Source organism: Canis lupus, chromosome 20 (genome assembly GCF_011100685.1).
Source record: "Canis lupus familiaris isolate Mischka breed German Shepherd chromosome 20, alternate assembly UU_Cfam_GSD_1.0, whole genome shotgun sequence".
Classification (NCBI taxonomy): Eukaryota; Metazoa; Chordata; class Mammalia; order Carnivora; family Canidae; genus Canis; species Canis lupus.
In genome coordinates, this window is record NC_049241.1 from 11,176,655 (window position 1) to 11,204,045 (window position 27,391).

General features: G+C 35.2%; 1 long non-coding RNA gene across 1 annotated transcript; it reads left to right on the plus strand.

The window, feature by feature from the left end:
* Positions 1-1,494: 1,494 nt before the first annotated feature.
* On the plus strand, positions 1,495-18,066 carry LOC111091251. Its single transcript, XR_005374640.1, has 2 exons — positions 1,495-1,626; positions 17,683-18,066. It is a non-coding gene; the product is annotated as an uncharacterized LOC111091251 (long non-coding RNA).
* Positions 18,067-27,391: the final 9,325 nt, after the last annotated feature.

A 27,391-nucleotide genomic window follows, 5' to 3' on the forward strand; every position in this document is an offset into this window, starting at 1 on the left:
TCATTGTGTGGAAGCATTGGGCTCACTGTGTCTTTCTAATGCTTCATTTTTTGGTACATTTCAGGTTGCTTATAGCCTCCTAATAAGATCTGAGCCCACAAATCTCCTCTTGTTTATACCTGTAATGCAGAATTACAGAATTTTTATAAATATGGATGGTCTCTTTACTGCTTGGCCTCCCTCCCTCCTTCCCTCCCTCCCTATTCCTTACTTCCTTCCATTTATTTATTAGACATTTATTGAACACCTATTATGAATCAGGTATTGTCCCAGACACTTGGGCTTGCTCAGCAAAAGAGATGCGATGTCTAGTGCTTATATTTCAGAAAGGCAGGGAAGAGAGGGGGAAAAAGGAAGGAAGGAAAGGAGGGAAGGAAAGGAAAGGACATCACAAGAAAGGAAAGGGTAGGGAAGGAAGGGAAAGGAAAAAGGAAGAGATGGCAGAGAGAGAGGAAGAAGAAAAAGATATCATGAACAGGATAACCATCAACATTGATGAACTCTAACAGCAATTATAAAGGGTAATGTAACAGAGTTACAAGGGACTTCTGAGTTGAGAAGACTTCTAAGTTGAGTTGGAATGATCACAATAAGACAAAAAATCAGTCATGCAAAATTTTACAATAAGAACATTTCAGTCCAATGGATCAACATATGTCATGAGGTGGGGCGAAAAATTTGGCTTGATAAAAGGACAGAAATAATACAATAAAAATGGTAAAAGCCAAATTTAAGAGTTTGGCCCTGCATCTCACCCATGTTACCAGACAATGAGTAATGACATTCTAAAGAAGACAATGATCATCTATTTTCTCTATTCATTTTTCAATATACACAGAACTCATCTTAATTCATTCATCACTGAAATAAAAAATCTGTGAGACTGCCATTAGGGAACTAACTCAGTATATCTGGTTCTATTATTTTACCTCAGCCTTTCCTTCCCACCTCTTTTCATAAGACAGTATCTTCAAATTCTACAGAAGCATGCTTGCCTGATACAACACCACACCAAACAAAGTTTGAGAATTAAGAGATAGAAATATATGTACATGTGTGCCATGAAACAGGTACAAGAGTACTGTGCTATTCATAACAAACAACCAAACGCTATTCTTTCTAAAATGGAGACATTTTAGGATATTTATACAGTAGAATAAATTGTGGCATATTTATACAATAGGATGAAAATGACCCAAGTAATGTTACAAACAAGAACATGAATGAATATCACAAATGTAGAGTTGCATGAAAGGAACCAGACATAAAAGCATACACAGTATTATGATTCAGGTTACCTGAACTTAAAAACAGACTAAATAAACCATCATTTCTAGATGCATGTGACTGTGCTCAAACTATAAAGAAAAGCAAAGTAATAGTCATGACCTTACAAGGAATGGTAGTAAAGAGGTGAGAAGGAAAGGAATTGGAATTGGAATGGGAATTGATGGAGTTTTGGAATGTTGGTAAGTTCTGGAACCCACAGCCAAGAAAGAATTCTTGAGATGTCTTTGTGCAAAAAAGATGATTTTATTAAAACACAGGCCAGGACTCATGGGCAGAAAGAGCTTCTGCACTGGGATTGTGAGGGGTGGCTGATTACATACTTGGGAATTGGAGAAGGTAAGAACAAAGGGAGGTGTCTAAAAGAACTCTCACTTGCTAAAGACGACTCTCAGGATACCTGAAGCCTTGCTATTGTCAAGCTCATGTTGTGCCAGAAAATTGAGTTATGGGTCTTTTAAAGTTAGGCTATTGATGAGAATGCTTTTTCCTTGTAAATCACTAAGACATTGGTAAACTGAAAGAGACTCCTGTCTGGCAGGACTGTGATCTCTATTAACCATTTGTTTTTCCCCTTCCCTTAGTTTTAGGGCAGCCAGGAGTGCCTGAGGAATGTTACACATATCCCATCTGGGAGGGTGGTAGGTTATGGGGTGTCAGCTTGTGCTTTGCCCTTAGCTTGCCTTCTGCTCCCTCATCAGGGTGGGCTGTTTAGCGATTCTGGGGAGCAGGCAGTTATCAATTTAAGGCCTGAGTGGCATTACATGGGAGCCCTTTTTATGGTAAATTACTGACCTATGCTTTTAAGGCAGACTCATCTATATGGATACAGTATTTAACAATAAAAAAATTGTTAAAAAGAGAATAACATAGTTCCTGGCACACAGTAAATATCCCATTTATTAAAGCAAATGGTATTATTAGTTTGGAAAAAACGTTTCTCTTCATTTGTGAAAGGAAGGAGTAAGTGAAATATTTTCTAAGTGCCCTTACAACTTGGAGGAAAGAAAAAAAAAACTATTTTAAGAAAGAGTTTAAATTACTAAGTCTATTACTTTACTCTGGATTCAGTTCCCTGAATATAACATTAAATCCAGATGTGTCTTCGTCCACACTCTTCGGAAATGAAAGAAAGAAAGAAAGAAAGAAAGAAAGAAAGAAAGAAAGAAAGAAAGAAAGAAAGAAAGAAAGAAAGAAAGAAAGAAAGAAAGTTGTCAGTGCTAAGTCAGTTAGATCTTATTATCTTATGTGCTCTATAGCTATTTGATTTCTCTTTTCTACTTCTCTACATGCATATAATTAATGGATAATGCAATAATTTGAATAGTCTGCTAGTAACAAATGAATGGGATTAGAGGCCATTCTCGACATGGTTACTGTTGCATCCTTGACATCTGTGGTATATGGCACATAACAGGCAATGAAGAGTGTGGTTCTATTGACTAAGGTCCTACTATCTCAGGGCTCATGGTACTTTTATAAATTAAAGTAATAATAGCTGTTGGAACAGATACACCCAGATTCTCAGCGATTAGTAACAGTCTTACTAGCAAGGTCTAGAGAGGTGGTGTTCACCTGTGGTCACTGATGATAGAGTCTGCCAAGATATTTAATTGTGCCTCAGGTTGAGTAGCTACTGATATCCAGTTGGCAGAGGGGGATAAGAAAGATACACAGAAGTATATGGAGGAAGATTTTTGGGACACAAGCCTGAGAAGGCATACATCACTTCTCACATTTTCTGAGGAAAATCCAGTAACATGGCACCTTATACATGCAAAGGGAACTGGGCAATGTACATCTTGTCTCAAAAGCTCCATCTTGGCAAAAAGGTTCTCTGGAAGGTTTGTTCATCATGAACTTGAGGTGGACAACTTGCAGAGCCTACTATTAAACTATTCAATTCATTTTTTTCAACCAGCCTTCTATTCCACTAGCTAGACTCTAAGCAGATGAAGGGAAAAGGACTGGATCAGAGTTTGAATTTGACTTTTCTCCTCTTCAAGCCATCCTTTAGGGTGACAAATGCAGATGATTACTTTGTGTTTTAAGAAACCAGACTAAACAAGCATTTATATTTTTGCTCAATTGTGAGGATGTAAATGTAGGTGCCCACATGCTCACGTGCACGCACATGCATGTGCACATGCGCGCACACACACATGCAGAAGCCTTGCTTAGAGTTTTTGAGAGACTCTCAAAACATTCAACATCCAAAACAGAACAGTTATGCTGAGAGATTAATCTTCATTCTCACACAGTTCTGGGTGAAATTTGAAAGTATAACCTTGATTTCTTGATTCACACCAACAAGAGAATATTTCCAAGAACCTCTGTTCCACATCAAAATCTTAGTGCATTAAAACAAATACTTTCTCTTTCGTAAAAGCTTACTACATTTTCAGGCATTTCCTAAACTGTATGTTCTTTGTTATTAGAAGTCAGTAGACACTTTTGCCATTCAAGACAGGAGATTTTGAAAATTTTACATTCCTATTAGGCTACCTAAAATGATGAATGATCACCAAGAACTGGAAATTTTGGGAATTCTGCTTCTGGGGTGCCAAATTAGAACTTGCAGAACCTCTGACATCACCAACATATAAAACAGCATCACAGCATGGGGTGATTTAAACATGAAGAACAGGTACAGGCAATGTGGTTTAGAACCAAATCACTGAAGTACTGAAGATTAAATAGAATTAATGAATTTTATGCTGCAGTCTCCATAAATGATCCAACAAATATGCAGCAAAATCCTGAACTGCAGCCTTGAAATAAAGAGCTTAATGTAATTCAGTGCATATTGGTTGCCTAGAAACTAACTTGGAAGGGGGTTGGGGAGGGAAGACTACAAAACATGAAGGGTTCATAGGTTTAATAAGGAGATTATTAACTCTGAACTGCTTGGCGATATGATATATATGTTCGACAGTGCTCTCTTCTCCTGAGAGCTCCTCAATGTATCAGAGAGCCGGGTTAGAGGGCATGCAGAAGAAGCTGCTATAGAATGACAGGACAGCAGTTAAGGCTTCAGGCAACCAGTAAATAGCAAACACCATCATCACATTCAAACCTGCAGTCACTGTAACCAGAGATCATCTCAAATGTTGACAAACTGCATCTGTCAGTAAAGCTTGCTTATTTACTTTTCCTAAATTATCTTCCTACATACAGCTCAGGACTTGCTTCCTACAGGAGACATTTCCCCATTTCATTAGAACACTTAGGATGTTAAAAAATAAAAATGGACAGGTAAGGAATGGGAGAGTTAGAAGACAATCGAATAGCTTTTAGATTTGGAAAGTTGAATGGGCTGAGGAATGGGACACACGTCTTCATCCAAAAGCCTTTTGGAAAAGGAGGAATTAGTTTTTAAGTTTTAACTGCAAACATAGCATATTAAGAGGTCACTGACATAGACATGGCCAACATGCATATGAGAAAATGTTCTGCATCACTTGCCATCAGGGAAATACAAATCAAAACTACAATGAGATACCACCTCACACCAGTGAGAATGGGGAAAATTAACAAGGCAGGAAACAACAAATGTTGGAGAGGATGCAGAGAAAAGGGAACCCTCTTACACTGTTGGTGGGAATGTGAACTGGTGCAGCCACTCTGGAAAACTGTATGGAGGTTCCTCAAACAGTTAAAAATATACCTGCCCTACGACCCAGCAATTGCACTGTTGGGGATTTACCCCAAAGATACAAATGCAATGAAACGCCGGGACACCTGCACCCCGATGTTTCTAGCAGCAATGGCCACGATAGCCAAACTGTGGAAGGAGCCTCGGTGTCCAACGAAAGATGAATGGATAAAGAAGATGTGGTTTATGTATACAATGGAATATTACTCAGCTATTAGAAATGACAAATACCCACCATTTGCTTCAACGTGGATGGAACTGGAGGGTATTATGCTGAGTGAAGTAAGTCAGTCAGAGAAGGACAAACATTATATGTTCTCATTCATTTGGGGAATATAAATAATAGTGAAAGGGAATATAAGGGAAGGGAGAAGAAATGTGTGGGAAATATCAGAAAGGGAGACAGAACGTAAAGACTGCTAACTCTGGGAAACGAACTAGGGGTGGTAGAAGGGGAGGAGGGCGGGGGGTGGGAGTGAATGGGTGACGGGCACTGGGTGTTATTCTGTATGTTAGTAAATTGAACACCAATAAAAAATAAATTAAAAAATAAAATAAAATAAAATAAAATGCAAACTAAAACCACAAAAAAAAAAATAAGAGGTCACTGATATTGTGCATGGCACAATCTTCATTGTTAGTTCAGCTTCTTGTTTATTATTTACATACAGAAACTGAGGAGGTGATGCTCAGGTGGCATTTCATGAGTAGCATTTTAGCATTTCCTCTAAAACCATTGAATAAATAGCCGTCTTAATTTTAGCAAAGTGAATACACAGGAGATACTGTGCTTTAGCAACTTAGCTTAAAAGAGTTGCTTAGGGAGGACATATTTCATCCTAATTATTTTTGACAGGAATTAGGTCAGATTAATTAGTTTAAAATTCAGCTAAACAACAGCGTCTTTGCTAATTACTTCAGGGTGTATACATAATTCATTTACAATAGGGGAAAAAAGGAAAATACTGAGGGAGAACGCTACACAACCCTGACCCCTTTGATGAGTGATTCCTAAAGAGAGGGCCTCCTGTGACCTAAAGGGGACATAGGATGCAGAGTATCTGGAGCACGTGGTTTAGTATGAGGAAAAGTATTTATATAGTCATGTTTTTAAGTATCTATATTTAAAATATTTAAAAATTTAAAGATACCTTTGAAAATAGTTTAGGATATAAATGTCACAGTAAGATAAAGTAGAAAGTGAGTGGTTAAAAACAAGGTTTTTAGAGAAAAGATTTTCTCAGCTGAACTCCTTACAAGCTTTGTGACCTTGGGCAATGTGCATATTTCTCTAAGGTTCAGGCTGTTGTTAAACTAATAATAGCATTTAGCATCCACTTTAGGGCTTGTTGCAAGAATTAAATGAGGTAATATATGTAAACCACAGCAAGTGACACAATATTTAATATTTCTTAGGTATTATCATTTCTATAGCAGTACAGAAAATTAAATAAATGTTTGCCATGCCATCTATACACTTTTAAATTAGTCCCCAAACTACCTTTAAATTAATATAGCTTTGCTTGAAGTGCATAAAAAAAAGAAAGAGCATTTTAAATTTAGGTTCAAATTCCTATGGGAAAAGATGGATTAAAATATTTTAGTAGATTAAATATGAATTTATACTAATTAAAAGTCAAAAGTATGCAAGGGCACTTGGACAAATAGGAGAGTTTAAGTGTGTATCACTTGTCCATAGTCCTACTCAGGTTTAAAGAAAGACATCCAAATCTTTATCAAAGAAGCCCACGTGAAAATATTTATATGGAATCCCCTGATATTTAAATTTGTATCTATAGACTTTTAAAAAATCATATCAGAGAAACAAATTTATTCTTACATTGGCTTCTATTAACTGATAAATTCTAGCCTAAATTATGGGTGGGTATATTTGTGAACCTCTAGTTGAGCATTTAGATACATATAAACTGAAGACTAATTTTGCTGGCATTCTAAATTAGTTTTAGTTGCCATCATTAGGGTCACTTTGATCTTCTCTTCAAATATTGGAATATATTTACAAATTTAAAAATTAGATGGAATAGATGACATTAAAACTGATGACACTGAAAGAAAAATTATTTTCCAAATGTGGACCCACATTGAAAACAACAACTAATGACACCATCTGTATCAATGCCATCTATTTTGCTGCCTAGCATACATGTCAACATGATGGCTGTGACTTTAATTTACACATTTCCCTCACAAGACAACTGAATACTGAAGAAATCCACACCTCCCAAGGTATGTGATGTGCCTCAATGGTGCCGATCACATCTGGCCAGGGAGGTGCTTTCATATTTTCCACATAGGAACTATGTGTCTGAACACTGTGGTAGGCTATCCAAAGTGTTTTATTAATAGTTCTTCTCTCCCAACACCTGATTTCCATATTAGAGGCATGCTCTTTGCTTAAGGGAGAGCTTTCCCTTTCAAGTTATAAAACAGCCCAGTAAAATGAGCAACTTAGTAACTGCCATCGGAGAATAAGTCCTAAACAAATATAGTCTGCAGTAATTTTAAGAGATAAAAAGAATAAGCATTCAATCTACATAGACAAACTGTTAAAAGTTAACTTTGGCTATTTTAGGGCATAATTCAGCTTATTAAGGTGAAAAACAAAGTAGATAGTGTTGAACTGAGGTGAGAAGGAGAATCGAGTTATCTTATGTTGCCAAATAGCTGATTATAATCATCGGATATAGGTGATTTCTGGTCTTTGCCACTTTGTCAGAGCAAAAAAACATGCATGAGATGAGCCTGAGCTACATCTCACAAACTTTTCTGGTCTTCGTACTTCTCAATATTGACCAGTTAAAATGATATGGTCATTCCCACTGGCTGGGCCAGCACATAGCAAGTAGTCAAGATATAGAGTCATGGTGAAAAAAGATATAGCTGAAAATCTTTTCTCCAACACAGACCATCTGGGATCTTTGCCTACCTCATAAAACCGTTTCAGCATTAAATTTTACATAAGGAAGATTTTAGCAAATGTCCTGATATATCAATACTCTAAAATAATGAAGGGCATTATGGTTGTTACTATTATGATTTTTATCTATATCAAGTAAAAACAATCTAGTTCTAAATTTAAGATTTCCATTTGAAATAGGTAATATTAACATAAGATATGAGCAAATGAGAACCATATAAAACAAATAAATTTCGTAAACATAACTGCATAGTAGTATCTGACTACCTTTTTGATCATTTTTATCACTATGAAATACAAACACCTGCATTTTTTGAATGCCAACTCTAGGTTGAGCCGTGTTAGGTGCTTACATATACAACCTCTTTTAATCCATTATAGTGTCCCTATAAGGTAGGTATTATTATAATCTTGATTGTAAAGATGAAGACATTGAGCTTAAATGAAATTCAGTGTCATTCCCAAAATCCCTTGCATGTGATGCTTAAGCTGTGATGGCAGGATGTAGGGACTTCATCCTCCTGCCCCACTAGATCCCAGAATATACCATCTAGTTTTGCTTGGGTGTAGTTAAACCAGCTGTCCACTGTCATGTGTTTGCAGGAAAGGACAGAGGTAGAGTGACAGAGCATGTGATGGAAGGAGTAAAAAAAGTCATTTCTAAGACTTTTAAAGGAACACAGCTCTTTTTCCTTCTAGGCTAAGTAAACGAATCCAGTTACAAATGTAAATGAAATATCAGCTTATAGAAATGTGGAGATCTAAAAAAAAAAAAAAAAAAAAAAAAAAAAAAAAAAAAAAAAAAAGAAATGTGGAGATCTAAAATGGTGGAGGCACATCAGGAAAGTGTTTGGCAGTGTTTTAGAAAGTTCAACATAAACTTAATATACAATCCAGGAATCTCATTCCTAGATACGTAGCCGAGAGAAATGAAAACATAGGTTTTCAAAAAAGACTTGCATGTGAAAGTTTACAGTAGCACCATTCATGGATGATGGTCAAAATGTAGAGACAATCCAGATGTCCATCAATTTATGTATGGATATATAATAATTGGTATATCCATAAGTGGAATATGATCCAGCAATAAAAAGGAGTGAAATACTAATTGCATGCAACAATATGAGTGAACATCATTAACAACATACTAAGTCAAAGAAACCAGACATAAAAGACTACATATTGTACAATTCATACAGAATGTCTGAAATACGTAAACCTATAGAGACAAGAAGTACATTAGTGTATGCCTTGAGCTGGATGTGGGATTTGGGATTAATTGGGCATGAGGGATATCTTTGGGGCAATGGAATTATTTAACACTAGATTATGGCAATGATTACACAACTTTGTAATTTTACTAATGCCAATGAAATGTATACTTTAAATCAATTCTATAAAATGTAAATTATACTTCAGTGAATCTGTTAAAAAAATTCCAAGAAATTAGGAATGGATCATGTCAGGTGTGAGATAAGACTTTTACTCAAGTTGTTTCTTTCCTAAATCATTCAGCCTCCACCCTGTGCTCTGCTGCATCAACCTCCTTCCCTTTTCTAAGACTAACTTCTTTTAAAAGACTTTGTCTCTGCTTCATGTCTCTGAATCCTCATCTTATATTCAGCCCTCAACCCACTGCAATCTGGCTTCAGCCCACATTCTACTGAAGCTGTTCTTGCCAACTTTGTTACGACCTCCTTTTTGTTACATATAGTGGGTGTATTTCAGCCTTCATCTTTACTTAATCTGTCAACACTTTTGACCCTGTTGACCATTCCTTCTCTTGTACCCACTATCTTTCCATAGAATTTGTGTCATTTGTTTCTCCTGGGTTTCTCTTCAATGCCTCTGGTTACTTCTTCACAGTCTTCTTTCTGGATTCCTGCTATTTTGCCCATCTCTTATGTGCTAATCCTACTAAGACCTTATTTCAGAGTGGGGTCAGAGGATCATCTGATCAAAATCGGGGATGGGACTCTACTTGTCAGAAACATAGATTTGTAAACTACATCCGAAACCTACTCAGTAAGACACTCCGGAGTTGGTACCTTGAATTCTATCAGGTCTCCTGGGTAATTCACCTGAAGTGAATTAAATTTGAGTGAGAATCACCCTTTTAAATATCTTCCCTGAGTAATATCTATTTCTATATGTTCACTTACCACCTACTTGCTAAAAAGTCTAAAATTTATATCTCAAGTTCAGATCTCATTCCTGAGCTTCAAAATCCATAGACCCAAATTTCTGCTGGCCATCTCATTTGGAATACTACAGAAACACAAAACTTTTTATGCCCATAAGCAATCGCATGGCCTTCACTTGTAAGCTTCTCCTGTGTTTTCTATCTTTGGAAATGGAACCAGTAACCACTGTTGTAGATTCCAGAAATCTAAGTTAGGTTCCCTGCCCCCTCACCCTCACCCTCCTCCACTTACAAACAACTCCAAAGCCCTTTCAATTTAATCTTCTAAAAAATCTGATGATACCATCTACTTCTCTGCATCCTTCCTTAGTGGTATTCTAGTTGAGGCCAACAGTGTCTCTTGCCAGGAATTCTAAAGCAGACTCTAAATAAGACCTTCAGTATCCAGTTTCTCTGCGCTCATATGCCCATGGTCTTTGCTTCACACTATAATGTTTCTACAATGTGAATCTGAACCTTTGCTTTCTTTAAAAAAAAAAAAATATCTAAGAATCCCACTGCTCTTAAAAGGAAAGTCAGATTGCTTAAAATGATGATAATGGACCTCCATGATGCAACATCAGTTATCATTTCAGCCTTACTTATAATGCCCAGTTCTTATTTCATTTGTTCAAGAATTATAACTTCTAGTCACATTAAACTCTGTTGCTTCTTCAAAGAACATTATCAATCCTCTTTTGCCTTCATACCTTCACATATGATGCTCACTGCAACTAAAGTATTCTTTTCCATTGCTTTACTTGGCTGACTCCTACTAATATATCAGGTATCACCTTCTATGTCACTTTCCCTGGAAACTCTCCCTGATGCTCCAAGTTCAAATAAGAGGATCCTGCAATATGTAATTATAATATGCTGCACTGATGCCATTAGAGCACTTTATTAGACTGCATTTAAACTCTTTGGTTACTTAACTTTTCCTCCAGTAGACTGTAGGTTTAACGGAGGCTGGAATCAAGTGGCCAGAACTTTGAAGGTGCCAATATATATCTATTGAATGTGCCAATCCTTAAGGATTCAACAGGTGAATAACTTAAATAAAACTACTATCTAAAAAATAAAGTGTTACAATCTCATATTTGTAGCTCCTATTTAATTGGAATAAAAATCAAGATTGCACATTTACATTCTAGATTTTTGGATTATAGTATGGTTATTATTTTAATGTAATATCTGAATATTTAAGAATGAATAAGTTTGCTGATATTTTAGGTAAAACTATTATAAAGTGTTCACAATTTCAGAGCCACCTCAGCATGAACCATGAAACATTATATAAAAAATCATCTTGACATATGTGGAAACAAGAAATGCCATATAAATATTAAGCTATTTAATAGTATCACAAATTGAATAAAATTCTTGTTTAAATAGACATGAAAAAAGTGTCTTGTTCAAGGTCTTTTATACTTGTTGATTCACCTTCTCTGAATGAATGGAATTTAAGAAGCTGTAATATCCATTTTCTTATTTGAAAACAGATTTTCCTCCTGGAAAGCTTATGCTTTTTATTCTGTAGTTTTCAGGGTGACCTCTCACTGGCAATTTCAAGGTACTTCACTTATTTTTTCATGCAGACTTTTAAAATGGAACTAGACCCCTCTGAACCTTTTTGTATTTGGAATCAAGAGAGCAAGTTCCTTAGGAAGCTACATGATGCCTCTTTAATTAGAAACTTGGATTGGATATGCATAAAATCAAATATTCAAAGCCTATGAGCCTGTTCTCTTCCTTCTTCCCTCAGTGGCCATCTGGTGGCAAGTTCAGCTCTGGACAGCTCCATCAGACTGTCCATCATTACAATGAGCAGTAAATCCCAATCAAGGTGTTGTTACATTGCCACATACTGGCAAATCAGAGCTGCACAATTTCAGAATACACTGGTATATCCATTTGGATATGGAAATTGATGAGATAGCTGCAAAATAAAGTTTTGTCCTACTATAAATGCTGAATAATTTAAAAATTCAAATAATGCAGACTGGAAAATGAGTTCCTTCACTTACTAGTTGTATGATGTAAAAGCACGTAAAATAATGCACATTTTTAATGGACAATGAAATGTGACTTAAGTATGCTACAAATGAAATCTCACAGCTCTGAAACAGATTTCATGGTTTGCGAATTATATAAGAATACAGGACGTAACTTAATATACTAGTATACTTCCTGGTATCACACACTTTTCTGGTTAGCACCAATGATTCTAACACATTTACTGCCTGGAAGAAAGTGTCATGATATCAAACAATGGGGAAGAATTCCACCAAGTAATACTCAACACTTTTATTAAGGAAACAGGAAAAGAAAAGAAAATATGAAATAGTGATAGTTGCTTTTGCACAAAAGCAGAGTTAAAAATTGTTATCCTCAAGGTAGAAAAGTTTCTTGAATTGGGAACTAATACCCTGAACTGAGAGTTTGGGACATTTGTTCACAAACCTATTATCTTTTCTATAGTTTCACATTAAACATCACAAGCAGTTTATTCCTGTATCATCTGGGCCAGTAGGCCAAATTCTGCCCTGATTCTTTTATTCCTATATTCCCTTTGGCTGTTTTTACTGATTTATATGCCATTCCTCATCAAGAGTAGCTTTATTTTGCTCTTCCTAATTTTCAGGAGACATCCTTGTGATCTTTGTGACCTTTTTGTAAGGGATGTTCAGCCTAAAATAAATAAAAAGAAGAAAGAAAAAACAAAAAACTATGTAAAAGTGCCTCTGTGGTGTTCTGTAGAAAACAGAAGAACTCATATCTATGATTGTGGGTAGTTGTATACCAACTAGGGCTTTAGGTTCCTCACTGTGAAATCAGGATAGTGATAATAAATACTATTAGAAGGTTGTTTCTTTTTTTTTTTCTCTAACAAAGTAACTTTCATAAACATTTCATTTTTAATCCTTCTTACATTCTCTATCCCTGTGAGGCAGATAACACACTCACCAGAATTTTATAATGGTGTTATACAAATACCCTAGGGAGGTGAATATGAATCACTGCACCATCAAAAACTCTCATTTAAGACTGGTTATATTTGGAGAAAAAATTATCTGTTAATATGCAATAAACATTTCTTGAGCACCTACTATATGTTATCAACATTCTGTACACAAGAAGCATAGAGCAATGAACAAAAGAGAACACATTCCTGTACTTAGCAAACTTACATGTGAGTGAAAGTGGAGAAAGACCACACGTCATCTAAATAATAAACTAGGTCATTAGGAGAGGGAAATGGCACCATGAAGGCAATAAAACAGCTTAATGAGACAGAAGAAATGAGGATGTCTTAGAGAAACAACACTAGGATGATCAAGAAAATCTTTTTTTAGGTAATATTTATGTTCTGTTCTAAGTGACTAAAGGAAGGAGGAATGCACAGTTCTAAGAAAGGTGACTTGAAGAATAGAGTGATCAATTATAAAACCCAAAGGTGGGAGTTAGTTTGCTATGTCCAGTGGTCAGAAAGATCTATGATAACCAACAGAAGAGCATGATATAAAAGAGAATTAAACAGGATCTAGATCATCTAGGACCTTATTTTTTTATAGTTTTTTATTTATTTATGATAGTCACAGAGAGAGAGAGAGAGAGGCAGAGACACAGGCAGAGGGAGAAGCAGGCTCCATGCACCGGGAGCCCGATGTGGGATTTGATCCCGGGTCTCCAGGATCGCGCCCTGGGCCAAAGGCAGGCGCCAAACCGCTGCACCACCCAGGGATCCCCATCTAGGACCTTATAAACCAGGGCAAGATATAGATTTTACTAAAATTGCTATGGTCAATATTGGAAGGTTTTGAACATGAGAAAAACATGATCCAAGTTATTTTCTAAAACTTGTTACTCTGTTGGCTATGTATGTAAAGAATGGACTCTGCGGAAGCAAATGTAATAAAGCAGAGAAACCATGCAGGTGAACTACAGGAGTTCAGGTGAAAGATGATGGTGCAGACCAAGATGGTGGCAGTAGTAGGAAATGTTCAGGTCCCATTTACAAAACAGAAATGATCGATGGACTAGTTGTGAGGAATGAGAGAAAATATATCAGAAAAACTGCCTGGTGTACATATATTTATAGAATCTTGCCATCTTAGAATTGAAAAAGAGCTTAGAAATTATGTAGTCCTACCAATCTATATTGCATCTGAAGAACCTGAAGTTCAGGAGCAGAAAGTGACTTCATTTGCAACATACAAGCAGTATATGCCATAACCAGAATTAGATTTGTTTGTCACACACCAATTTAAAGCATCCCCTTATCCATCTATATATGCATGTGACCATTGGTTCAACAAATCAGTCACTAATTTACACATTCAATCTTTCACTTATTTATTCATTCAATAAACATTCACTGAATAATTACTTTGCTGAGTACTGGAGGGTGAGGGTGACAGATAACCTGTTGCATATGGGACTGTCATTCTCTTTAAGGACCTTGTAGTCTGGTTAGAAAAGATAAAGTAGGCCAGTATCTAGAATCTTGTTGATCTAGTCCATGCTGACCATAAGACTTTCAATATTTCATATTAACGGACTCTTTCAAAAGGTGTATCAGAAGATTCTATCATGCCACCTATGGATACTTTCCCAATCCTCCTTAACCTCAGCTGAGGCTGTTCCCTATGACTTTATGTAGGAAAAGAGGAAATATTTATTTTTTTTAAAGATTTTATTTATTTATTTGAGAGAGAGAGATAGTAATAGAGATAGCAAGAAAGAGAGCACGAGTTGGGGGAGGAGCAGAGGGAGAGGGAGAAGCAGGGTGCCTGTTACACAGGGAACCTGACCTGAAACTCAATCCCAGGTCTCTGGAATGATGACCTGAGCCCAAGGCAGATGCTTACTTAGCCAATTGAGCCACCTAAGGACCCTGAAAAGAAGATATATTTAAGCCTATAATGATTTAAGAAGGAAACTTAAAAGATTGAGATGTATCTTATATTTTATGGCTATGGAAGACACCAATGCTCACCCACAAAGAATCTTTACTACTTTTCTTACAGATAAAAGACCTCATTACAGATGTTGAATATGCATGAACTAAACTAATTTCTATACATGGAGTCATCAGAAGTCAAACTTAGAAGGGAACCTAGAGATCATTACAATTCAACCTTCTCATTTTGTTGGGAGTTTAGAGGAAATTGAAGACCATCTGATGGAAGAGAAAGGTTTAGAATCAGGGTCTTTAAATTCTTACCTACTTATATTTCTCCTCATATGTCTTACTGCTATTCTCTTCATCTCTCCTATCACTACAAAGTTATTTTTTTTTGGTTTGTTTTTCACTAAATGAAACTTTAAGTAATTTGAGTTTAAGACTAGTTGTGTTTTAAGTAACATTTTTGTGAGTTTCTGAATGTAAGTTAACATGATTTTCAAATATCAGATATTATAAAATAGATTATAAAGAATATATGTTCCCACCAAGGGAATCATTATTAAAATAATTTTGGAGTTCATAGTTACAAAATATTTATTTGAAGGATTTCACCACAATTTGCTTAGGTCATTCACTTTGATGGGCACTTATGTGGTTGCCAACTGCTCACTACTTTAAGAACCACAGAAATAAACATGTGTGCAGTTACCTCTTTAAAATGCTCAATTATTTCCTTGAGAGAGATGTTGAATGGTAGTCAAGGGTTATACTCATTCAAATTGGTGATATATACTGCCAGATTGCCATCTAGGAAGATAGTTCCAATTTACACCTGCATCTACATTATCAGTCTTAGAGAGAAGTATTTGTGAACACAGAAGATTGAGAAAATGTTGAAGGAAGGAGAGAGGTAATAAATACCAGCCTTGGGAATTGAGAAAGAGGGGTTACTTATGCACAACTCCTACTCAGCTAGGAACCAAAAGCTAAGCAATCTCATTCTTCTTTCTCTCTCTCTCTCTTTTTGGTCACATAATTAAAAAGTCTTGATTGTGACATACACTAAAGAGAAATATTTTTACCTTATAATATGTATTTATGTATAAGTGTATATATTTACATATATACCTCTTTATCACATATAAATCAACACTGGTTATTAATATTAAAATAATCTTAGATATTCACACAGTTCCAAAACTCAATCTCATTGTTTGGCATGCAGTTTTTAGATTACAATATAGACTAACTCAATTCTCCTATAGATATTAAATATATAACAATAATTTCCCATTCATCCTTGACCATAAATTGTCTAACAACAATTTTTATTCTTGCTCAGTTTTTGTAGTGAACTATTTTAGATATTCTTTATAATTTGTAAAAACTCTTTACATTTTAAATAGACTTTCCTTTGTCATATATATTGTCATCAAGATACAAGCAACATAATTTTTAACAAAATCTCAAAGCAAAATTTAATTATATCCTATCTTCTGGTATTCTCTCTATGTATCACAGATATTCCTGTATGATTTAAAGTGTTTGGGCTTTTTTTTTTTTTTTTTAAAGGATTTTTCTCTTTGAACAGTTTTTTTTTTTTTAATTTTTTTAAATTTATTTATGGTAGTCACACACAGAGAGAGAGAGAGGCAGAGACATAGGCAGAGGGAGAAGCAGGCTCCATGCACCAGGAGCCTGACATGGGATTCGATCCCGGGTCTCCAGGATCGCGCCCTGGGCCAAAGGCAGGCGCTAAACCGCTGCACCACCCAGGGATCCCAAGTGTTTGGGCTTTATGGCTCTTGACCAAATGCTTAAATTAGGTAGAGAGTACCAGTCATGAGGTCAAAGTTTTGGGTGCTAGACATGATTTTCAAAAACCTCAGAGGAAGCTCCTAATCTTAGGCAAACACCATCCCAAGGACCACCTTGTGTCAAAAAAGATGATTATGAGTCCAAACAAGCAAGCCCAGCTGTAGAAAGATACCTCATTGCATAAAGTCTTCTTCAGCCAAGTGAGCTTGTGTCATCTTCACGTATAAAATATGACACACTATTAATAAAGACCAGTGGGGAAAATATTTTTAGAGCTATATGTTTGCCAAAATTCAGAAACTAAACTAAAATTTCTCAGAGTTTGTCAAAAGCATGTTATTTCCATGGTCACAGAGGCATTTATGAAAAACAAACCTAATTACTTTGAATAATCATCAGACCAAATTGCAAAGTTTTCAACTTAATAGGAGTCTAGATTTATTAAAAACCAGTTCTTTTCCCAAAAGAAATCTGCATGTTGAATTCTATCCATATCTAAGAATTTTTAAAGTGTTAAATTGGTGTGTGTGTATATATATATACATATATACATATATACATATATATATACATATACATATATATTTAAGAAACTGACAGTAATGGTTCTCTCATTTCCTAAAGGTTTATGTATAAATTTCATATACTAGCAAATCTAAATATGTCTGCTATTAAAAGCACAAGTGTGCCCCCTTCTGAATAAATGAAATATTGAGTCCTATATTTGTTCTTAAAATAGCTACCTCCCTTCTTTCTGGACCAAGCTGAATAAATGAATCTGGGCAAATACGAGCAGCAAGTTTTAAGAGCACTCTTTTCTAGAAACATTCAAGATTGGAAGCATTAAAAGAAAAGTTCTGATGATATGTCTTTTTAAATTTCTTTTTCCACAGGAGAAATCTTCTAAAATAAAGCACCCAAGAATAAAGTTTGATCTTACTCTGAACAGAAAACCAAAGCCAGTTTGCTACACAACCCAGAATAAGTTGGGTAGAGAGATGGCAACTCCTTTGGCAACTGAAATAGTGACAAAGATGTCAGCAAGAAGTGAAGTGACATTCCACTGACACAATCCAAATATTTTGAAAGACAATGGCTATACAAACTAAGTATTTGCATTGACCTCAAGTTCTACTCTCCTCTCTCAGTTTTGCAGCTGAGGAAATGAAGGCTCAGAATCAATATGTGGGTTTTGGAAAATCACTTAATAATTGAGCCATATCTTACTATCCTCAATCCAGTGTTGTACCTACAGTAAAACACAGTGATCCAAATAACTATTCTGGTAGTTTTGTCTATTTGATGGACTTCATCTTTAAATCCATTCATTTCAATCTAGACTCTCTTTTTCTCTCTTCTCCTGTAAATTCAAAACCAAAAATAACTGTGACCAAAATAGGGCATCATGTTTGATTTGATTATCTTGGGCAGTGTGCCACTCACCTGACAATTATAAAATGCTATGGAAATTAAATGTTGATGATGATGAAAATGACAACAATAATAGTTATGATCAGGAAAATAATAATGAAATACAATGTTATGGTAAAGTACTACATTATCAGAAGTTGATAGTTAAATGATAAATTACAGTTAGATTTAATCTTAAACCACTTGAATAAATGACTGAACTTAGAACCTACTTCTCCATTTCATAGTCAGGAAATATGGCCCTTGGTCTTATACGTGCTGTTATAGAGGCAAAAATAGCTAGTCTCTTCGCTAATACAAAGGTGGGCTGAATAGGCCTATGCAAATAGTGACAGATTTTAGTGGAATGAATGGTTAATCAGTTACCTTCTTTTCCACATCCTATCACCTCAATAGATCAAAAACCAAAGACAAGAATTGACTAAATTTATAGAAATACATAAGATTTTTATCTCTTTAGCAAATCTCATCATTTCTTGGCCATTTAAGTTGAATATAGTTTTTCATGGAGTATATAAAAATCTATATTCCCCATTTAAATATATTCTTCTTTTCTTTCTTTTTCTTTTCTTTTTTCTTTCTTTCTTTCTTTCTTTCTTTTTTTTTTTTTTTTTTTTGCCAATGCATTTCCTGAAAACACTAACTGCTTATGTTACAAGAACTTTGGATGAAATAAAAACAAGTCTTTGAATGAAATAAAAACAATCTATCAACTTAAATTATTTTCTAACACTGTTTTTCCATGATACTACAAGGATCTTACATAGTACATAGTAGAATCTTTCCAACAATGTATTTATTACTGAATTAAGTCTTCAGAACACTGCATTAAAAATGTACAGAATGTTGAATCATTAAATTGTTGTCTTCAATGAATAAAACTAATAGACAAAAGCACATTTATAAACGTCAGTTGCCATATGGCTCACATTTTTGCTAATGATCAATCCCAGGATTAAATCAATCATTGGACAAATATTATAAAACTATGAAATGTTTACACTAACTCCCTTATTTTCTCTTGAAGTCACATCACTAACTTGTGCCAATACTTATGTACATATAACCCATGCTCAGTCCTTCCTACTGCAAGATTACATCTCATCAATTGGATTTAGACTGGAAACCTGTTATTTGGCCAATACAGTAATTTTCAAAGAACGCTTATTGAATCAACATATGTAAAAAGCTCTATGACTGAATTAATAGCCATTATATATTCATTGCCAAAAAATATGTTCTCAAGTAAAACATAGGCTATGATCATCAACTCACAGTCATTGCTGATTATTCATAATTGTGCAATGAACCATCATGTAAACAACCTCTATATTTCTTATTTAGGAAACTTTAAAACATTCAGACTAGTAATTACAGTGAATAATAGCTTAATTTAAATCATAAAAGACCTCTGGTGGATTGTTTATTTCTTCTCCACTATGTGATATGTTTCACACAGAAAGGAGTTATACATACTCATGAATCAATATGTATAACCAAGAATTAATGTTGAAAATACATGTATTTTATTCTATTTTGCTTTAAATTGTAGAAATTGAGCCCAATACTCCAACTACCACTTATCCCAACCTCTGTTGCAAATGGACACCGCCTCTTTCCTTGACCTTTGAAATTCACTATGTATATTTCATCTGATAATTATTTAAACATGAACATTTCTTCTAATATTATTATATTTTTGTCAGGAGATTTATATGTGTGTGTACTATCTGACGTGATTATTAGTGTGGAATCTGATTCACTTTCTTAGATAACTGCAAATCATCTCTCCTTTGTGAATTTGGTAAGTGCAAATCACTATCAACCCTTGACTGATAGACCAAGGACATAAACCTATATAATCAACATATTCTGACTCTCTCTGACTGCAGAGACTGGTTCAGAGATGACCAATTCAAATTGATCCAATCTCATTAGGGCACTGACAATTAAAACAACAATACCACTATACGTTTTTTGTTTGTTTGTTTTTGGTTTTTTTTGTTTTGTTTTTTTTTAGGATGGCTAAAATCTCAAACACTGAAACAACAAATACTCACTAGTACATGGATAAACAGGAACTCTCATTCATTGAGGGTGGGAACACAAAAAGGTATGGCCACTTGGGAAAATAGTCTAGCAGCTCCTTACAAAGCTAAACATAGTCTTACAATATGATCTAGCAATTACACTCCTTGGTATTTATCCAAATGAAAACTTATGTCTACACAGAACTGCACACAAATGTTTATAATAACTTTACTCAAAACTGCCAAAACTTGGCAAGATGTCCTTCAATAGGTGAATGGATAAACAAACTGGTATATACAATAGAATACTAATTTAGCAATAAAAAGAAATGGGCAGTCAAGCCACAAAAACACACGGAAGAACCTTAGATATACATAGCTATGTGAAATAAACAAGTCTGAACAGACTAAATAATCTATGATTCCAACTATACGGCATTCTGTAAAAAGTGAAGCTATCACTGGTTGCCAGAGGTCTAACAGGAGGGAAGGAAGGGTAAATAAGTGGAGCACAGGGAATTTTTAGGGCAGTGAAACTAGTCCACGTGATACTGTAATGTCACATATGTGACACTGCATTGGTCAAAACCCATGCAACCCTATAACACAAAAAGCGAATTGTAATATAAACAAACTGTGGACTTTAATAATAATATAAAAATACTAACTCATCAATTGTAATAAATCTACCACATTAATGCAAGATGGTTTTTTTTTAAGATTTTATTTATTTATTCATGAGAGACACAGAGAGAGAGAGAGGCAGAGACACAGGCAGAGGGAGAAGCAGGCTCCATGCAGGGAGCCCGATGTGGGACTCGATCCCGGGACCCCAGGATCATGCCCTGAGCTGAAGGCAGGCGCTAAACCGCTGAGCCATCCAGGATCCCCAATGCAAGATGTTAATAGGAAAACTGTTCATGTATGAGAAATAGTATGAGAACTCTGTACTTTCTGTTCAACTTATCTGTTAACCTAAACTGCTCTAAAAAAAAAATAAAGTTTATTCATTAAAAACAACAACTGGTACAATGAATCACAATCCCAAAAACTGTGTTAGAATTACTGGAAAAGAGAAGTACATTAAAGACTATGTGGGGGCTACTGCACGAAGAAAGCCTGCACATAAATAAAGCCAGTATCAGTAAAATGAGGAGAATGATAAGAAAAGAGACAGAGAATGAGATGGAAATTTGTATCTTATCAGCATTCTGGAGGGCAGCTGTGCTTAAACTCAGCCCTAACCCTAGGCCTCTCAATAATGTCGGCCAACAGAACCCTGTTAAGTCACAGTGAGTTGGATTTTCTGCCACTTGTAACCAAAAGACCCCTGGAATATACAGTTCTACAGATAGAGATCAATATTGTACTGCTTGTTATAGATTTTGAGTTAGAATCCAAGATTACTTTTAGAGTGAGGAAGAGAATATCTTCAAATAACATGATGATAGTCCTCCAGAAATTGAGGTGAAGACAATGGAATACATTTTCCCAAGCAGTGTTTTTCACATTGGATAGGACAGAACCTTAGATGGTCCTTGGAATCATCTCAGTGGCTACTGTGGAACAAGCAGTAGGCAATGAGCAGACAAGGTTCCCAATCTCAGCAAGAACAGCTCCTCTTCTTTACTTCATTTACTGGGCATCTTTGTAAGTTCCTCTTTGAGCAAAGAATTGTTCAGTCAAGGTGAAGTCTGGAAGCCATTATATTTGGAACCTGAGTAGTTCCCAAGTTCAGCCCATGTTTAGTTTCAGGGGACACCTCCAAGGAACCACTAGAATAATAAGATAGGAAGTGAAATTAGTAACAAATTATTGTTATAACAGGTACACTGACTGGATAAGAACAACTGCCATCTTTCTAAGAAGAGAAAATCTGCCTCCACAGGAATAGAGAAGCTTGATACCTTGGAAAATCCACTTTGATGTCATTATGATATAGGAGAAAAAGGGAGAAAAGACATCAGTGCAGAAGTGCTGAGAACAAGAACCAAATGACACTGATTTCAATGCATACCTTATAAACCAGGACTCTGATTTTATGAAGGATCTCTTAAGATGGTCTTTCCAAATTACTGTTTCTTTGCAGTATCTTCGATTCCATGGTACTTTGGGGAATAAATGAATAGATGAATGAACAAGCCCCTGGAGTTTTTCAAAGCCAAGCTCTGCTACTATCACACTAACACCCATTATTCATCTACATAGTACCAGCTATTTCAGATGAGTATTTTAGTCTTAATGCCTTACTGGTTCACAGTTACCTTGGTTCCCTCAGAATCCAGACCGTCATGTCCTAATCTACCTTCAAATTGTCATTTCCTACCCCAAATTTCTTCCAGGCAACTTCTGAAATGTTAAATTTTTAATACTGAAGTTCATTAACATTGAGGTTATTAACAAAACTCTTGCTCTCTAACAAACTTATTCTGTGTCTGAGGAAAGGCTTGCACATAGCTGTAAGAAAGTAATAACAAGGGCAGCCCGGGTGGCTCAGCAGTTTTAGGGCTGCTTTCAGCCCAGGGCATGATCCTGGGGACCTAGGATCGAGTTCCATGTTGGGCTCCCTGCATGGAGCCTGCTTCTCCCTCTGCCTGTGTCTCTGCCTCTCTCTCTCTCTGTGTCTCTCATGGATAAAAAAATTAATAAAATAAAATAAAAAAAAAATAAAATAAAATAAAACTGCATTTTAAAAAAAAAGAAAGTAATAAACACTGTAATATTAATAGTAATCACTTACTGTTGTGTCATACTGTACTCACTTCTCAAAGACTTTGAAATATATAATCCCATTTTAGGAGCTTCTAATTTCTAAATAAAACAATGACTGACTTCTGTAAGGTGTCCTGAGGATTCCACCCCCAAAAAACTGTCTACTTAACAGGTACAATTGGCAATTCTGCCAACTGGGATTCCTGCTGCTAATGTGGTTTCCCATATTGTTGTGTAGGAAGCAATCGTGACATCAGCTTCAGAACCAACCATGGAAATAGCAGATCTCACACACACCTACTCTCCACAAATCATCATGGACAGTTTCCCTCTTTCATATTTGTATGAAAAAGGAGAGCAGATGATTTGTGTTACTTGAGGGGGTGGAGATAAAAATTCTCCAGCTATTTGTTGCACATCACAGTCATGGAAAATGTTTCAAGAAAGATTTGAAGCAGAAATGAATAATTTTGGACTCCAATCTTGCCTCTACTGCTCTCTCAAGAAGTGTACATAACAAGAATGTTTTTCCTTTTATCTCAGAATTCTGGAAAACATTTCAGAGAATGAGGATTAATCCAATTGCTGAAAAACTGTTTTTAGTCATAAGAAACATGGAAAGCAATTTTTATGAGCATCCTAACTTTATGTCAATAATATTGAAGATGGAAAAAATAACAAATTAAGGCTCTACTTTCTTTTTAATTAGCCACCTTTAAAGGACGATGTAGTTTTTATAGAAGCATGTATACTTTGACAAACACACATCCTACAGAGAAAAGTTTCTGATAAATTAAACTATATAAGAATGTTGCTACAAGATTTCTTTCTTAGCAATTTTATGTGATTTTGAATATGGTGTGCACCATTATTCTTAAAAAAATAATCTTACACTGTAGCTCACTTTTTACCTATAAGATTTTAGCCTTTAAGCTTCTTTGTGCAAGCCTCAAAAGGAGCTTCAAGCAGTCAGTTTGGACTATGTCAAGTGTTGGGTTCTAGTCCTACATATATGAACCTCATGCACAAATACACAATTTCAAACACATTTTCATTTACAGATTTACATTAGTACTTTATCAGGTAGATAGAAACAGTAACCTTGTATTTATAAGAGAATTCCTAGGCAACAGGTCAGGGCAACAAGTCAGGAGCTCATGCTGTAATTGGATGAAATCTGAGACTGTTACCTTTGTAAGAGGGATGTGGTCCAGACAATGTCAAAAAATTAAGACTAACTGTGAGGCAGAGAGATGAGTACTTCTTCTCACCAGTGCAACCAACTCCACCATTTGGAGTGTAAAATCAGTTTCCAGGGTATTTGACTCACCAGTTTTTGAATGATAAGATTCTAACTATTTTTCATTGAGGGGGAATTTTCCTTATCCAAATGTTATAAATAATAAGACTATGTTGATGTCCTTATTAGCTCACTATATTAAATTATTGTATGGCTCAATTTAGGAAAATGTAGATGCACCATAAGACACATTCAGGTGTCCAGCATGTGGAAGATTCTCTCACATGATAAACCTGACCTTCTACTATGGCCATCCTCATTCATGTTCTGTGGCACTAATCCTGAAGATGCAGGAATAGTTTATACTATAAGTATACTATAAGTATATACTATAAGTATAATAAATTATACTTATTGAACTTGCTCCTACTAACTCATATTTAATATATTCTTTTGGTATCAGGTCAATTATGTGAGACCCACAGAGTGGATACCTACTTTTATTTCTGTGCTTCTAAATAGAAGGCATAGAAGAGCATCCCATCTATGAAAGAAGATCTTTATATCTTCATACTTCTGTTTCAAGAAATGGCTTTAGTTCTGTGCATTCAGAATGCACCTAAAAGAGACATGAACAATACTGAACCCAATGACATTTTCCTTTGGAGTATTTATTGAGCTTGTAAAGAAGGGCGGCAGAGATTATATAATGTGGTCCATTAAATTTTACAATGAACACAAAGAGGTAGACTTAATTGTTCTCCAAAACTTTTAATACTGTAAGTTAGCACCCGGTCTACTGGGTCCTTAACTCCATATAGTTGGTGCAGTGGGTCATTCTGCTCAATGCTTATTTACTGAATGGTCATTGTATGGGGTTCAATGAGAGATGCAGCAAAGGACAACCTTGTTTGCAATTCTTTTGGCTAAGATTTTCCTACCTGGAAGCAGATCACCTGGGTTAGTAAGCTCTGCCACTTACTAAATGAACAAGTTACTTAACCTAACTATATATTTCTTTCCTTATTTGTAAAATGGGAAATTTAGAAGCAACCTCTCAGGATGTGTGATGTGAAGACTCACTAAAGATGAAATGTTTAGCATAGATAATGCTTAATAAATTTTAGCCACTGTGATTAATAGTATCCTTATCAGTCGAGTCTATTTCTAAATAAATAAATAGCCTATAATAGAACTTTCTTCAAAATGTTTTCTGTTCTCTGTGCAAACTGCCAGTCTTCATTTCTTTCATTTCTTCTCCAGAATGAATATATACATATTTTTTCCAAGTGTATTTTCCAGGTGTGTGTTTGTATATTTTTTCCAGTGTATTTTCCAAGAAATATTTCCAACATCCAATAAAACTCATGCAAGAGAATTAAGTACCAATGTAATAGGGAAAATGTACCCAGAAAAAAAATGACCAAAATATTTCCCTCGCTACTTGATATTGATTTTTATCAAGCAGCTCAGTTCTCTAGAAAAATCTTAGCAAATATCTTTATTAATGATTATTAAGTTCTCTCTACAATGGAATACTATATAAATGCTATAACAAGAAATGACAAAGCCATTGTTTATTGTTCTGAAAAGCAGAATTTTAAAATTCTCTAGGGAAACTCTTTCCTGCAGAAAGTGATGGTTTTATGAAACTCTTAAGTATGGATCCAATCAATAAAATACCTATCTCTACAAAAGTATAAATTAAAAGTGAAGCTGCTGCTAACCAACTGATATCCAAAATGCAAATGAAAATAACTGCCAATCTGTATTGTCCATGTGATACAAAAAAGTAATCAACATAATGTGCTTTTACCATTCGTTAGCACCACCTGCTCAACCCACAACATATTATTATCCATATTTAGTATATACAACACAACACATATACATGTCAAAATAAAGAAACCTACAGGGGTTGTTTGTTCCTTGTTGCTTTTTTTGTTTGCTTGTTTGTTTTTAATAAAACCCTGCATTCAAGTACTAGAGCTACCAAGGATTACATACAAAAAAAAGTAAAAGAAAATGGTAGTAAAAAAAAAATCAAATTAATGGATAGTCATCAGTTAAATGACAGCTGCCTTATGATTTATTAACATCAACTCTCTTGAAATTTGAAGAGTGTTCTTATTAATAACCACATCATGTCTCTCATTCAGAATAAAGTTTTAGAGCACAGGGTTCCAGGTTCAGGCTCTAGGTTCCACCTGTAGTTCAATTACTTAAAAGTCTCAGTTTTCTCATCTTTAAAGTCAGCTCAATAATAATATATATCTTATAAAATGCTTAGCATAAATGCCTGGCCCATAACTAAGTATGCAAATATATATGTTACATATAAACTGTTTTTGTTTTTCTAGGCAATGCTCAAATGGTACTTGCTCAGCAAAAGTCAACTTATTTTAAAATTAGCCCAAACCAGTTATTTTTTTTCTGGCTCCCATTCTCCTTAGCCATGCAGAGTGTGAGATTTTTCACACAGTAGACATTTACAATTTAATTAATTAAAGTTATTTTTGCTACTTCTTCTTTATTTAGATACGAAGAGTGAGCTTATTCATTTATTTATTTTTACTTTTCTACCCTTCACTGCCCTGCTTGTCCTAATACTCATATAAATCTCGGGGATCTGACTACTTTTTCATCTGTAGCAGTTTTGATTGGTGTCATGTAGAGTTTCTCAGCCTCAGAACTACTGTTATTTGATGCTGGATAATCCTTTGTTGATTCGGCTGTCCTGTGCATTACAGGATGGTTAGCATCACTCCTGGCCTTCACCAACTAGATGCTAAGCAGCACCCCACCCACTTGTGTGAATGTCTACAGACACTGTTAAATATCTCCCGGAAAAACTGCTCCCAACTGAGAAGACTACTATAACATATTGGTTAACCACAAGCTTTAGAATAGGAAAATCACCTCCATCTCTGGGTTTTGACAACAGCAGGCATACAAAAATAACTTGTGAACATAATGGCTGAAAACTATAAAAAAACACTTTACCTCTTTACCTGGTCTCTAATATGAGAATAATAAAAGAACTTATTTTATTTTAAAGAGTTTTTGAACAATGCTTGAGGAGATTTAAGTGAGATAATATACTTGATCCTCAAACAGCATGTATTTGAACTGTACAGTTCTACCTTTTTGTGGATTTTTAAAATAAATACAGTACAGTTCTATAAATAT